This window comes from Dermacentor andersoni, chromosome 10 (assembly GCF_023375885.2).
Source record: "Dermacentor andersoni chromosome 10, qqDerAnde1_hic_scaffold, whole genome shotgun sequence".
In the NCBI taxonomy this organism is placed as follows: domain Eukaryota; kingdom Metazoa; phylum Arthropoda; class Arachnida; order Ixodida; family Ixodidae; genus Dermacentor; species Dermacentor andersoni.
In genome coordinates, this window is record NC_092823.1 from 139,246,388 (window position 1) to 139,258,705 (window position 12,318).

At 49.7% G+C, this 12,318-nt stretch overlaps 1 pseudogene; it reads left to right on the forward strand.

Moving 5' to 3' along the window:
- The first annotated feature begins 6,466 nt into the window (after positions 1-6,466).
- LOC140213486 (uncharacterized) lies at positions 6,467-10,141 on the forward strand (annotated as a pseudogene).
- The last annotated feature ends 2,177 nt before the right edge of the window (positions 10,142-12,318 follow it).

Sequence of the window (12,318 nt, forward strand, 5' to 3'; positions counted from 1 at the left end):
ATGTAGCGGTTTCTTGCTGTAGTGATCAGTAGAGCTCCGATGTAGTCAATGCCAACAGTATGAACAATAGTTTCTGGGAGCGGAGTAGGTGTATCTAACCGAGGCTTGCATCCTGGCAGTTGCTTGCATTGCTGACAGACTTCGCAAATGGCGACGTATGAGCGGACATTGCTTTCCATATTCGGCCGGCTGAAGTGTTCTTATGTTTTTCGGAGCGTGGCTCACTGGCTGATGCACCCTCCTTCCTGGGTGTTATGAATGGCTCACAATTTTTTCTATATCAAACGATCAGAAATCACTAGGAGGTGACTTTCTTCTGAGTGTTCCTTGTGCCACTGACGCAGATACAGTGTGCCGTCACGTATTATAAATGTAGAATTATTCCCTGCAGCAGCGATTGAGGCAATCATTGATGATAAGTCGTTGTCTTCCTGATGGGCTTGGGGAAGCCTTGTTGAGAGAAGAAAATGCGACGCTCCTCGTTCTGGGACACGCGGTCAAGGGAGTTCTGTGAGAGAGCACCGGCGATGTTGTTTAGTCTCCCCATCACGGTGGCGCACGTCACATCAAATTCGTACTCTTGGAGTGTGATAATTCATCGGGAAATGTGATTCAGATGCTGCTTGGAAAATGTCCATGTTAATGCAGCATCATCGGTCACGACTCTGAACTTTCGCCCGAAGAGATAGTAACGGCATTTATCATCCACACTCCATACCACCGTTAGACATTCTAGCTCATTGGAGTGGTAGTGACGCTTGGTATCTGAAAGCTTGTGGCTCGCATATGCGGCAGTACGTTGGCTGCCGTCAGGCTCACGTTGCGATAGCGCTGCAACGAGGCCCACCTGACTGGCATAAGTGTGCGCTACCGTAGTCCAGTTGTCGTTGAAGTGACTTAGCACGGAAAAGTGCGTTAACTGCTGCTTTAAAGTTCGAAAAGCGCCTTCTTGTGGGGCACCCCATTCAAAACAAACTCTGTTATTAAGTAAATAGGTCAGGGGAGGGGCGGTCGATGCGAAATGGGGAATAAACTGCGTAAACACTAATCCATACCCACAGAACTTGTTTCAGGCAAGTTGGTATGGTACATTCTGCCACAGCAGCAATGCGTTCCGGGAGTGGTTGGATGCCGTTTGCAGAGGTAGTATATCCTATGTGTGAAATCTTGGAGACACCAATCTGGCACTTCTGGCTGTTCAACTGAAAACCAGCCTCATAGAGCTTGCGCAGTACTCTGTCCAAACTGCGCAATGTTCTGCCGTTGTACGAACGACCAGGATGTCGTCCAGGTGTACGACACAAGCTTGGTTCCTCAGAGGTCCTAGCACGCAATTAATGGTGGGCTGGAAGGTACGAGAAGCCGTGCGCAACCTAAATGGCATGTGGTTAAATTCGTACAAGCCTGAAGGAGTCCGAAAGGCTGTCTTACTTATCTTCTTCTGCGGCGTGATATGCCAGTATCCCGTGGGTAAATCAAGCGATGAAAAGAACTTGGGAATATGGACCGTATCAACAGCGCCAATTCGAGGAAGTGGGTACGCGTCGGGCATCCTACAGTTGTTGAACTGTTTGTACTCTACACGAAATACCAACGAACCATTCCTTTTCCGAACAAGCACGACAGGCACTGCCCACGGGCTTGGAGAGGGCAGAATGATGCCCGCGTCGAGCATTTCACGCGCGTGTAGCGCGGTCACGGTACGCTACTATTCCGCCTACATCCCCAGTGGCACGCATATCGACGAGTGGTCACCTGTGGGTATATGATACAACAGCAAATTAGTGCTTGAGAGGTCGGCAGTCCTATCGGCGAACAGTGCAGCGTGGCGAGCGAGTATCGATGGCCAGGTAGGCGAATTCGCAGGCTCACCTGTCGGTGTCCGAACTGGCGTAGAAGTGACCGTGGTGCCCCGAGCCAGGGTTGTAGAAGGGCGGAGCTCAATACTACCGCGGCCGATGGTCATATGAATGTCGTCGGACAGCAAGAAATCCATTCCCAGAATTATGTCGGCAGGGAGGTCCTCGAAAACAGGAACTGCTGGGATAAATTTTGTCCCGGTTGACGTCCGTACATGAATGTCGAGCATGCCCACTGGCATAACGCTGCCTCATAAACTGTAAAGCGGGGGTTGCGTCTATGGGCGGATTGTGTCAGAAGCGTGACGTTTGTGTAGCGCCTTCATCTCAGCGCCGGTATCTAGAAGCGCCAGCAGGTCGCCTATCGTGTCCACAAAAACTGGTAACACGGAAGATTGGCAGGCCTGGTAACGGATTCGGGTTTCGGCGATTGAGAGCAATCCTTCGCATTGCGGCGAATAGGACCACAAGAGGAGCAGCCGTGTCGCATGGGGACGGTCGGTGAAGGTCCAGCCTCCCGCATAGGTAGAGCAATGCGACGCCGAGCGCTCTGCAGTTGAGTGCTTTCGAGCGAAAACATAGGGTGACGTTTTCAAACGCTGAGGAGAGAAGATGGCAGCATGCGTAGAGTCGCGCAACCCGTCGACCACATACTGGCGAGCAGCAGGAGAGAGCCAGGTGATGCCGCAGTCCTCGAGAAGCTTGAATTTTTTCTATACTTAGAGTTACCTCTTCCCTTGGTGCTTGCCGGCGCGAGCGCATGCGCATGAAGCGATCTTCAAAGGCAGAAGGGAGCTGGCTGAAAGCAGCCACTAAAACCGCACTCCCTTTGGTCCAGGAAGTCCACGCAGAGCCGTCGTATCTGGGCCAAGCCTTGGCGGCATCACGAAGCTTGCTTTCGGCGCGCGACATCTTCACGTCTTCAGGCCATGCGTGTCAAGGTGTCACTGAATAGCTGTGTACTCACAACGTTGGATCGTCCTCGATGCCACGAAACACTGGAACTTTCAGGGAAGATGGGGAAGGAAGTCCGCTACGCGCAAGGGCTCTTATGACGGATACCGTATCTTCCAGGCGCTTGGACAGTGCTGCTATGGTCGGTGTGACCGTAGCCCTGTCGCCGGAGACCGTACTCAAGGGGTTATGGACAGCGTCCACCGACGATGCAGTTGTCACTTGAATCGGAATCCACGTGCAAGGAAGCGTGTACGGCATCCCTTGGCGGCAAAGCGCTTTGCATAGCGACGGGAGGTGAATCCATGACCTGAGTACTTGACATGAGAAGCGTCAAGCGCTGGAGCAGGCGCAGCAGGAGAATGCGCCGCACGGCCGCGGCCGCTGCACAACACTGTGTCCGACGGCGTGTCGTCGAGCAGCGGTTCGTTTAGCAGCTACCCATTGGAAAGACCCGTGGGCATCGTCGATGTAGAGCCTAGGTGTTCGCGCCACGTGGGCGTCGTTCCGAGCGACTTCCTTCGTTTCTGTTTTCTTCACTCTTCCTCTTCCCTCCAGTGCTCGTCCACACGTTTTGTCTTCACAATATGCATATTTCTGGCGTTAGGGCACATAAATGCTTATTTTCAATATGGGCGCCTATATGAAGAATATTTAGCCTTTAGTTTTACTTTCGAAGGCGCTTTCAGATTACTGTCCATGTTCACCGGCGACATTGACTTTTGTGAACTATATTGGGTTCAACCGTTAAACCACAATGCGCCGGCCCAGTCTACGTGTGTGGTCGTTATACGCTTCTGCTATACGCTTCTCAGCCAGCTGTGAAGCCATTTATTGCGCCTCGTTGGCTGGCGTCTGGCGGCACGGTCGTGAGCCCTATTCTTAGGATTAGCTGCTGTTACCTTTTATTGATATTTTTCCATGTGGTAAAAAAAGCGAGGAGGCAGCAGTATTGCTTCGGAAGTGCATATAACGCTTCTGGGTTACCTTTTTTCGCGCTGTCGTTGTGCATTTTGATTCTAGCTGTGGTGTCGGGAAGGTGACATGCCAGCGCCGACATGGCGAGGTGACGGGTGACCGCTGGGGCTACACCAAACAAAGAGAAGCCCCAGCCGCGGAGGTGCCAGGCGAGAGGAACGAAATAGACACCTCCGACGTTTGTGGTGGGACTCCTGACCCCCCTCCCCCCCCCCCCATGATCTTATATTATATACAGAAGAGTGACGTCACGGTGACGCAGAGTTACACAAGGTGGTCAGATTTAAGTGCTGGCTTGAGCAGAAATGTAACCGAAAGTGATACACCACGATGCAACACTAGCGTTGTTTATGGAGTTCACAACTTTCAATGCCATTGAGGTTATTTGGAAGGAGTTCACTAGGAACTTTGCAGTAGCGAGTCACAGTTCCATGTATCGTCTCTGTGTGCTGCGTAAAGTGAAAATAGATAAATTTGTTGATCTAATGAGCAATTGGTCGGCTGATGCAAGTTTTGCCAACCAGTTGCGACTGTGGAGGCAACATTCCGGGAGCGTCGCCGCCAACCTCTAGCCACGGCGTGGCTAAGTTGACTTTGTGTCGGTAACAATACGCGCATCCTCCACTCTCCGTCGCTTCAGCTAGGATGCGTTGTGACTGAAGGAGTTCGACGAAGCAGGCTTTGTGCGTAACACTTCAACGCGGACCTGATCTGCTACGGGTGGGGGAGTTGACGCGGGAACGCCGAGGAAGGCTCCTTCCCAAGCACTGACCAAGACACAAGACAATGTGCTACTCGCGACGGTTCTGAGTTCTACGAAATTCGTGTGGTGTCGGTTTCGGACCGTGAACACGTGCGTGTGTGCATGTGTGTGTGTAAACCGTCCCGCGGAGAGGCGGCTAGTTTGCGATGACTAAACGAACGTTCGCGTCACCTTGTATCGCGAGAGGACCGAGTGTTTAAAAACTGTTGTTGTGCGGATGCTCGACACACTTTTCTTAAGTAGTCATGTTGGACTGAGACTCTCTCTCAAGTAGTCATGTTAGACTGATGTACTTTCTCAAACAGTCATGTTAGACTGATATAAATACTGTTAATAAACCCATATTCCTCGCTATCGATGAGAAGCAGTCCTTCCCTTCATCAACGTCCTCAGCGTGGATAAGTTGGACGACGGCATGGGCCAGCTACCTTCGAATTCATGCCGGACTCCAATCTTGACAACGGATCACGAGCGATGGGATTGAGCCCCCAATCCTGACAACTGGCTGACAGCGGTGAGATGGACTGTGCGACGTGGTGCTGTGACTGCGCTGAGTGCTTGGTTCTTGCTTTGACTCTTTAGGCTTCATTTTGTGGTTCTGTTTAGAACAGTAGGGAAGCTAGATTGTTGAGTGTTAGGTAGGTTGTGTTTTCCTAGCTAGATTTAGAGAGCAGGATCAAGGGAGTAAAGCAGCAATCATGGAGTTAAGGACACTGCTGAGAGACGAGTTGTTGATTGTTGGTGAGGAACTGGGCCTAGATGTACGCAAGGAAATGCTAAAATCGGAATTATTGGAGCTAATTTCCAATCAGGCCAGTCAGGAAGAAATTGGAATGGGATTGGAACTTCTCAAAAAGAGAGAGAAACGGAAAAGAGAAAGAGAAGAACGGAACAGAGAAGAACGGGAAAGAGAGAGAGGGGAACGCGATAAAGATCCCGAGTTACGAAAAGTGCAACTTGAACTTGAAAGCAAACTTTTTAAGTTGTCTCAAGGAAGTGAAGGCGCTCTGGGACGATCAAGTGAGGCAGAATCGTATCGCATGGACAGGCTATTAAATAAAGCCATTTGAGGTCGGGACCGACATAGGCTTGTTCCTAAGCAATTTTGAAAGGACTTGCGAAAAGATGAACTTCGGCCCGAGTACATGGCCACAGCGGTTGCTGTCTATGTTGCCGTGTGAGGCGGCGGAAGTAATCGCCAGACTGAGTGCACAGGATGCATATGATTATGCAAAAGTTAAGGCTAGTCTCCTGAAGAAATACCGCCTTTCAGCCGAAGCTTTTCGGCAAAGGTTTAGGAGCACAGGTAAGAAAGATAGCGAGGGATATCCGGAGTTTGCATATAGCTTAAAGGCCAACCTAGTCGAGTGGCTGAAAAGGGCGGAAGCGTAGGACAGCAGAGACATGATCATTGAATGCATGTGTCTAGAGCAGTTTTACAAAACCATCCTCCAAACTGTCAAACTGTGGGTGCAAGACAGAGGGAATGTAACACTGTGGAAAGGGCGGCTGAATTAGCCGAAGAGTACGCAACGCGTAGAAAGTTGAACGCCGAGGACGGAAACTGGGATGGTCGAAATGGACCGCGGAAACCCTTTACGTTGAAAAAGGTTCGCAGACTAGACGATCGGAGCCTGTAGACATGAAGGAAAATCCCGCAGAAAAGAGCGAGGAGAAATTTAACGGGGAAACCGCACAAAAAGAACAGAAAAGAAAATTCGAATCTTTTAGGCCGATCCGCTGTTATAAATGTCACAAACTGGGACATATAGCTGTAAACTGCGGGAAGCTTAGCGTAGTTTTCTCCTACGTAGAGGAAAAAGACGAGAATATGGAACTTTAGAGTCCATATCTTCACGACCTGCAAGTTAATGGCAAACCATGCCGAGTGCTAAGAGACAGTGCCGCCACGATGGACATTGTCGATCCGTCTTACGTGACAGTAGATGACTTCACCGGAGGAGTAGCATGGTTGTAGAAGAACACAGGTTGTAGAAGAACAGGTTGTAGGAAACAGGTTGTAGAAGAACACAGCGTGTGTCTGCCCATGGCCAAAGTCAAAATTAGTGGACCATTCGGGGAGCTAGAGACTGAGGCTGCAGTTTCTCAATTTTTCTCACTGCAGAACCCTTACCTCTTTTGAAATCGTTCAAATCAGTTACTGAGTGAAAAAGGACTTAAACTGGGAGAGGGCGTAGTACAGGCATTGACGCGAGGCCAAGCTCGTAAAATCGCGTCGCTTTCGGCCGAAAATGCACAAGCTGCTCCAGCGGAAGTAGCAAAGGAGATAACTGCAATAACCGAATACGAGCTAGGCCTGAGGGACAAAAGAACAGTGGAGGAGAGCCTGCCAGCTGACCAGCTCATTGAGAGCGTAGCACTAGAGTTTCAAAGTTCTAGCCTGCAGGAAGAGCAAGCTGACGCACTCACAAGCGAGACAGGGTCGTTATTATCACCGGCCTCAAAGAACTTTGATCAGCTCTTACGTGTGGATAGAGAGTCACTGGCAGCCGAGCAAAAGAATAATGAGAGCTTAGCTAAATTACATGACACAGCTAAAGAAGACATTGCTAGGCGCAACGTGACGATACATGAGAGAGGAGGATTGTTGTATCGGCACTACAGAGATCGAAAGGGTAGGATTTTAGATCAGTTAGTCGTACCTACTAAGTACAGGGAGGACCTTTTGAGTCTCTGTCATGGAAATGGGTGGTCCAGCCGCCTAGGCATAAACAAATCAAAGGAAAGATTGCTTATGGAATACTACTGGCCTGGCTGTTTCAAAGACGTGGAAGACTTTGTAAGATCATGCGACGCCTGCCAGCGTTCTGGTAAACCAGGAGAGACATGGAAAGCTCCACTGAAGGTAGTGCCCTTAATAACAGAGCCTTTCAGACGACTTGTAATAGACACGGTAGGGCCTCTTCCAAAAACAAAATCAGGCTACAGGTACTTGTTTACCATGCTGTGTCCGGCTACAAAGTTTCCAGAAGCAATCCTTCTGAAAGAGCTCAGCTCCACCGAAGTAGTAGACGCGCTTTTGACAGTGTTTGCACGAGTCTGGTTTGCAGCCGAAATTCAGGCAGATCAAGGGTCAGTATTCACGAGCGCACTGACTTCCACATTCTTGCAAAAGTGCGGGGTAAACTTAATACACAGTTCTGTCTATCACCCTCAGTGAAACAGTGTAGAGAGGTGGCATTCGGTGCTTACGCGAGTTTTGCGTGCGCTCTGTTACGAGCACAAGGAGGACTTGGAGAACTGTCTGCCGGAAACATTGCTTTGCGAACGGTTCCACATGAAGCGACAGGGTTCTCGCCAGCAGAACTAGTGTATGGGAGGACACTCCGTTCTCCACTGAGAATGTTAAGAGAGATGTGGGAGGAAAGAGGGGAGACTCCAACAGTGGCTGAATACGTTTTAATTTGCTGGAACGGCTAAGCGCAACCCAAGAACTAGTCGGAAAGAACATGGGAGTAGCGCAAAAGAACGCCAAATTCTATTACGACAAGAATGCGAGGCTTCGTACGTTTAACGCTGGAGATCAGGTAATGATCCTCAAACCTTCAAGAAAGAACAAGCTTGAAGTTCACTGGGACGGGCCCGTTGAAGTGTTGCACAAACTTTCAGATACTAACTATGCTCTAAATATGCCAGGTCGCAGGGTGGAAGTGAGGATATATCACTGCAATTTGATGAAGCCGTATGTAGAGCGAAGCGGAGTCGTTAACTATACCATCAAAGAGCAGGATGGCACTAGTACCAAGTTTAAGGAGTATAGGGCGACCTCCACCTCTGAAATCGGCCTAGAAGAAGTAGTAGAACACTCAGTAAGCTCGCACGCTCTAAGACCCGAGCAGCTAGATGAGCTAAAAGGGGTGTTAGGGGCATATATCGACAGGTTCAGCGATCGGCCAGGTAGAACCGAACTAATAACGCATGAAATAGAGCTGACATCAACCGAACCAGTAAGATCAAAGCCTTACAGGGTGTCTCCAAGACAGAGAGAGATTATGGAGGCAGAGTTGGGAGTAATTGAGTCCGCTGAGAGTGACTACGAGTCACCGCTAATACTTGTAGAAACCCCTAATAAGGACCCTCTTCCGTGTATTGATTACAGGAAGTTAAATGCCATCACTAGGCATCAGCTGTACCGGATACCCAACATTGAGGAACGAATTGAAAGAGTTAGTGCTGCTAAATACATTTGAACTATAGATCTCGTGCGGGGGTACTGGTAAGTTCCCCTTTCAGAAAGCGCCAGCCGCTATGCCGCATTCATCTCACCTGTAGGCGCTTTTTGCCCTCTCGCCCTCAGCTTCAGGCCGAAGAACGCGCCGTTTAGCTTCTCTAAGGTAATGGATATTGTCCTAAAAGACTTGCAGGAGTTCGCCTTGCCCTTTCTTCCGAATTACTCGCAAATGGAAAGTCCATTAACGGGCGCCCTCCGAAAGGGAGCACCGAGTTACGTGCACTGAGATAAGGACAAAGAGAACGCTTTCCAAGGTTTGTAAACGCTATTGGTTTGTCGTCCTGTGCTTCGCGCGCCAGACTACACAAAGGAATTCATAGTTCAATGCGACGCAAGCGACAGAGGTATGGGCGTGGTACTTAGTCAGGTCGGCGACGATAACGAGGAGAATTCTATCCTCTATGCCAGCCGTAAGCTAAATGTAAGAGAGGAAGCCTACAGCGCTTCAGAGAAGGAATGCGCTTGTTTAGTTTGGGCCGCTCAGAAGTTGTCGTGTTACTTGTACGGAGCGAAGTTCATCTTCGAGATGACTAGTGTCCTCTGACGTGGCTCAATGAAATGTCACACAAAAATGGCCGCTTGCTCCGATGGAGCCTCACTCTCCAAGAGTACAACTTCTCCGTTAGATATAAGAAGGGAAAGTTGCATAGCAATGCGGATCGTTTGAGCAGGCTAATTTGAATTCTGCGTTTGAGGGTCCCTCCTAAATTTTAGGGTTACTAGTGTTAATTTTATTAAGCCAAGAAGATCCTCTCTCATTTAGCAGGATTCCCTTCATGATTGCTGAATTTGTCAGCACGAAATTGCTTCAGAAATTGGCATAGCGAAATGCAGCATTTTTTTTTGTTTCTGCACTTATTCTTCTTTTTTTTTTTGAAGCCTAGCGGGTCTAAAATGAGAGCCAATGTACGTCATCTCGGCACAGAGCCGTGTTGTGGGGTTCATTTAGCAGTTGCCTGTCCTTGTTGGATCTTTTGGGGCGGTGACATCATTACACAAGTGGTCGCTGCGAGCCAAGGCATCAATCACCCCCGGGCCACCGGCCGTTCTCTTCCTGCCCAGCGGTTGTCAGCGCTAGACAATCGAGATTTTCCGGGCCATGGAGGCGCTGTTAAGAACGGCCAGCTGCAGTGCAAATTTTGCCAACCAGTTGCGACTGTGGAGGCAACATTCCGGGAGCGTCGCCGCCAACCTCTAGCCACGGCGTGGCTAAGTTGACTTTGTGTCGGTAACAATACGCGCATCCTCCACTCTCCGTCGCTTCAGCTAGGATGCGTTGTGATGAAGGATTTCGACGAAGCAGTCTTTGTGAGCAACACGACAACGCGGACCTGATCTGCTACGTGTGGGGGAGTTGACGCGGGAACGCCGAGGAAGGCTCCTTCCCAAGCACCGACCAAGACGCAAGACAATGTGCTACTCGCGACGGTTCCGAGTTCTACGAAATTCGTGTGGTGTCGGTTTCGGATCGTGAACACGTATGTGTGTGCATGTGTGTGTGTAAACCGTCCCGCGGAGAGGCGGCTAGTTTGCAATGACTAAACCAACGTTCGCGCCACCTTGTATCGCGGGAGGACCGAGTGTTTAAATAATGCTGTTGTGCGGATGCTCGACACACTTTTCTTAAGCAGTCATGTTGGACTGAGACTCTCTCTCAAGCAGTCATGTTAGACTGATGTACTTTCTCAAACAGTCATGTTAGACTGATATAAATACTGTTAATAAACCCATATTCCTTGTTCTCGATGAGAAGCAGTCCTTCCCTTCATCAACGTCCTCAGCGTGGATAAGTTGGACGACGGCATGGGCCAGCTACCTTCAAATTCATGCCGGACTCCGATCTTGACAACGGATCACGAGCGATGGGATTGAGCCCCCAATCCTGACAACGGCCAGAAAGCGTCCAAAATCTCTCCGAGGCCAAAATCCGCTCGGCCAGAGAAAAACGAACGCGCACCTCAGTGTGCCGCATGGTTGTCAGGTCAACACGTGATAAACGCATGACCTCTGGTCGCGGATAGCGAGAACAAAAATTCGAGAGGCTCAATGTGTCCTCGCGAATAAAATTACAAGTAGAAAAAATAAATAAAAACGCGGTTGCTTTTGCTGGCTTTAGTGTCTTGACATGGATGCTCTGGTGCAGGTGAAAAAGATTTTGATATTGTTTTCTGTGACATGATGGCAAATATAAACCATCGCAACGCTTCGTCTCATCGGACCTCGCTGCTTGCTTTGCCAACTTGTCTGATAGTGCATTGATTTGGCTTGTTTCGTTGTATAGTCCGATGTCCGACTTTAGAAAAATCAATGCAGCTTTGGCATCAAATGTTAATAAGCACATTAAACCCACAATGATCCGGAATTGAATTTGGAAAGCACGACATTTGAAATGCTAATGCACCTTTCGCATCAAAACTTTATGTGACCTTTATACCTCTAAAGTTTCTTAATTGACATCCATGCGCTCCGTAGATTCTGCGGCCTCTGCGAGATGCTGCGACGAGCCCGCTCGCCATCAAAGCGCCCTTGAAACTTTGTGCTCGGATGGGGATCTTTGGGTTATGTGACTCCAGGTGCACGGGCGTTGCTACGAAATCCAGCCCGAGTTCACAATCTTTGCGCCGAAATGTCTTCTCGGGTGCGAAAAATACATTCTAGAGGCAACCCAGAATGATTTCCGGCGCCGTGGGTTGTTTTGGTTGGCGGTGCATCACGGCACGAAAAAATTGCGGGGGGGGGGGGGGGGGGGGGCTGGAGCCCCATAAGACCCCCCCCCTTGCTACGCCCCTGCTGGCGTGGTAGGTTGAGACGAAGTTGGTAGGAGCATCATGTCGAGCATAGTGGTGACATCGCGAACATAGACCAGACCAAAAGGAGGAAACCCGGCGGTTTCTTGAAGCGCAGTATTACACGTGAATGTAACATACTGGAGCACTTCGCCCTATTTCTTATGATCCGTGGCGACATACATAGAAAACATATCCACACTCGTTTTGTTTGGACGCTGAGTTAACCCGTTAGTCTGCGGGTGATACGCAGTTGCCGTAAGGTGCGTTGTTCCACTCAGCTGCAGAGTATCTCGGACCAACTGGGCGGTGAAGGCCATACCAAGGTCTGTGATGACGATAGCGGGAGCACCATGTCGAAGGACGGCATTTTTGATAAAGAAGTTGGCTACATCTGAAGCAGTAGCTCGCTGAACGGCTTGTGTTTCGCAGTATTGAGTGAGGTAATCGGTGGCGGCAACGATCCAGTGGTTATCAGCCGATGACCTGCGAAACGGGTCAAGTATATCAATGCCGACTTGTTCAAAAGGTGAGCAAGGAGGTCGTACATGCTGAAGCAGAGCGGCTGGTTTCAGTGGTGGAACTTTGCGACGCTGGCAATCTCGACAACGTCTGACGTACTGCTTCACGTTTTTTGTGAGTTTTCGCCAGTAGTACTTCTGCTTGATTCTTGCCAAAGTACGCGTGAAACCAAGTTGCCCGGACGTTAGTTCGTCGTGGCATGCA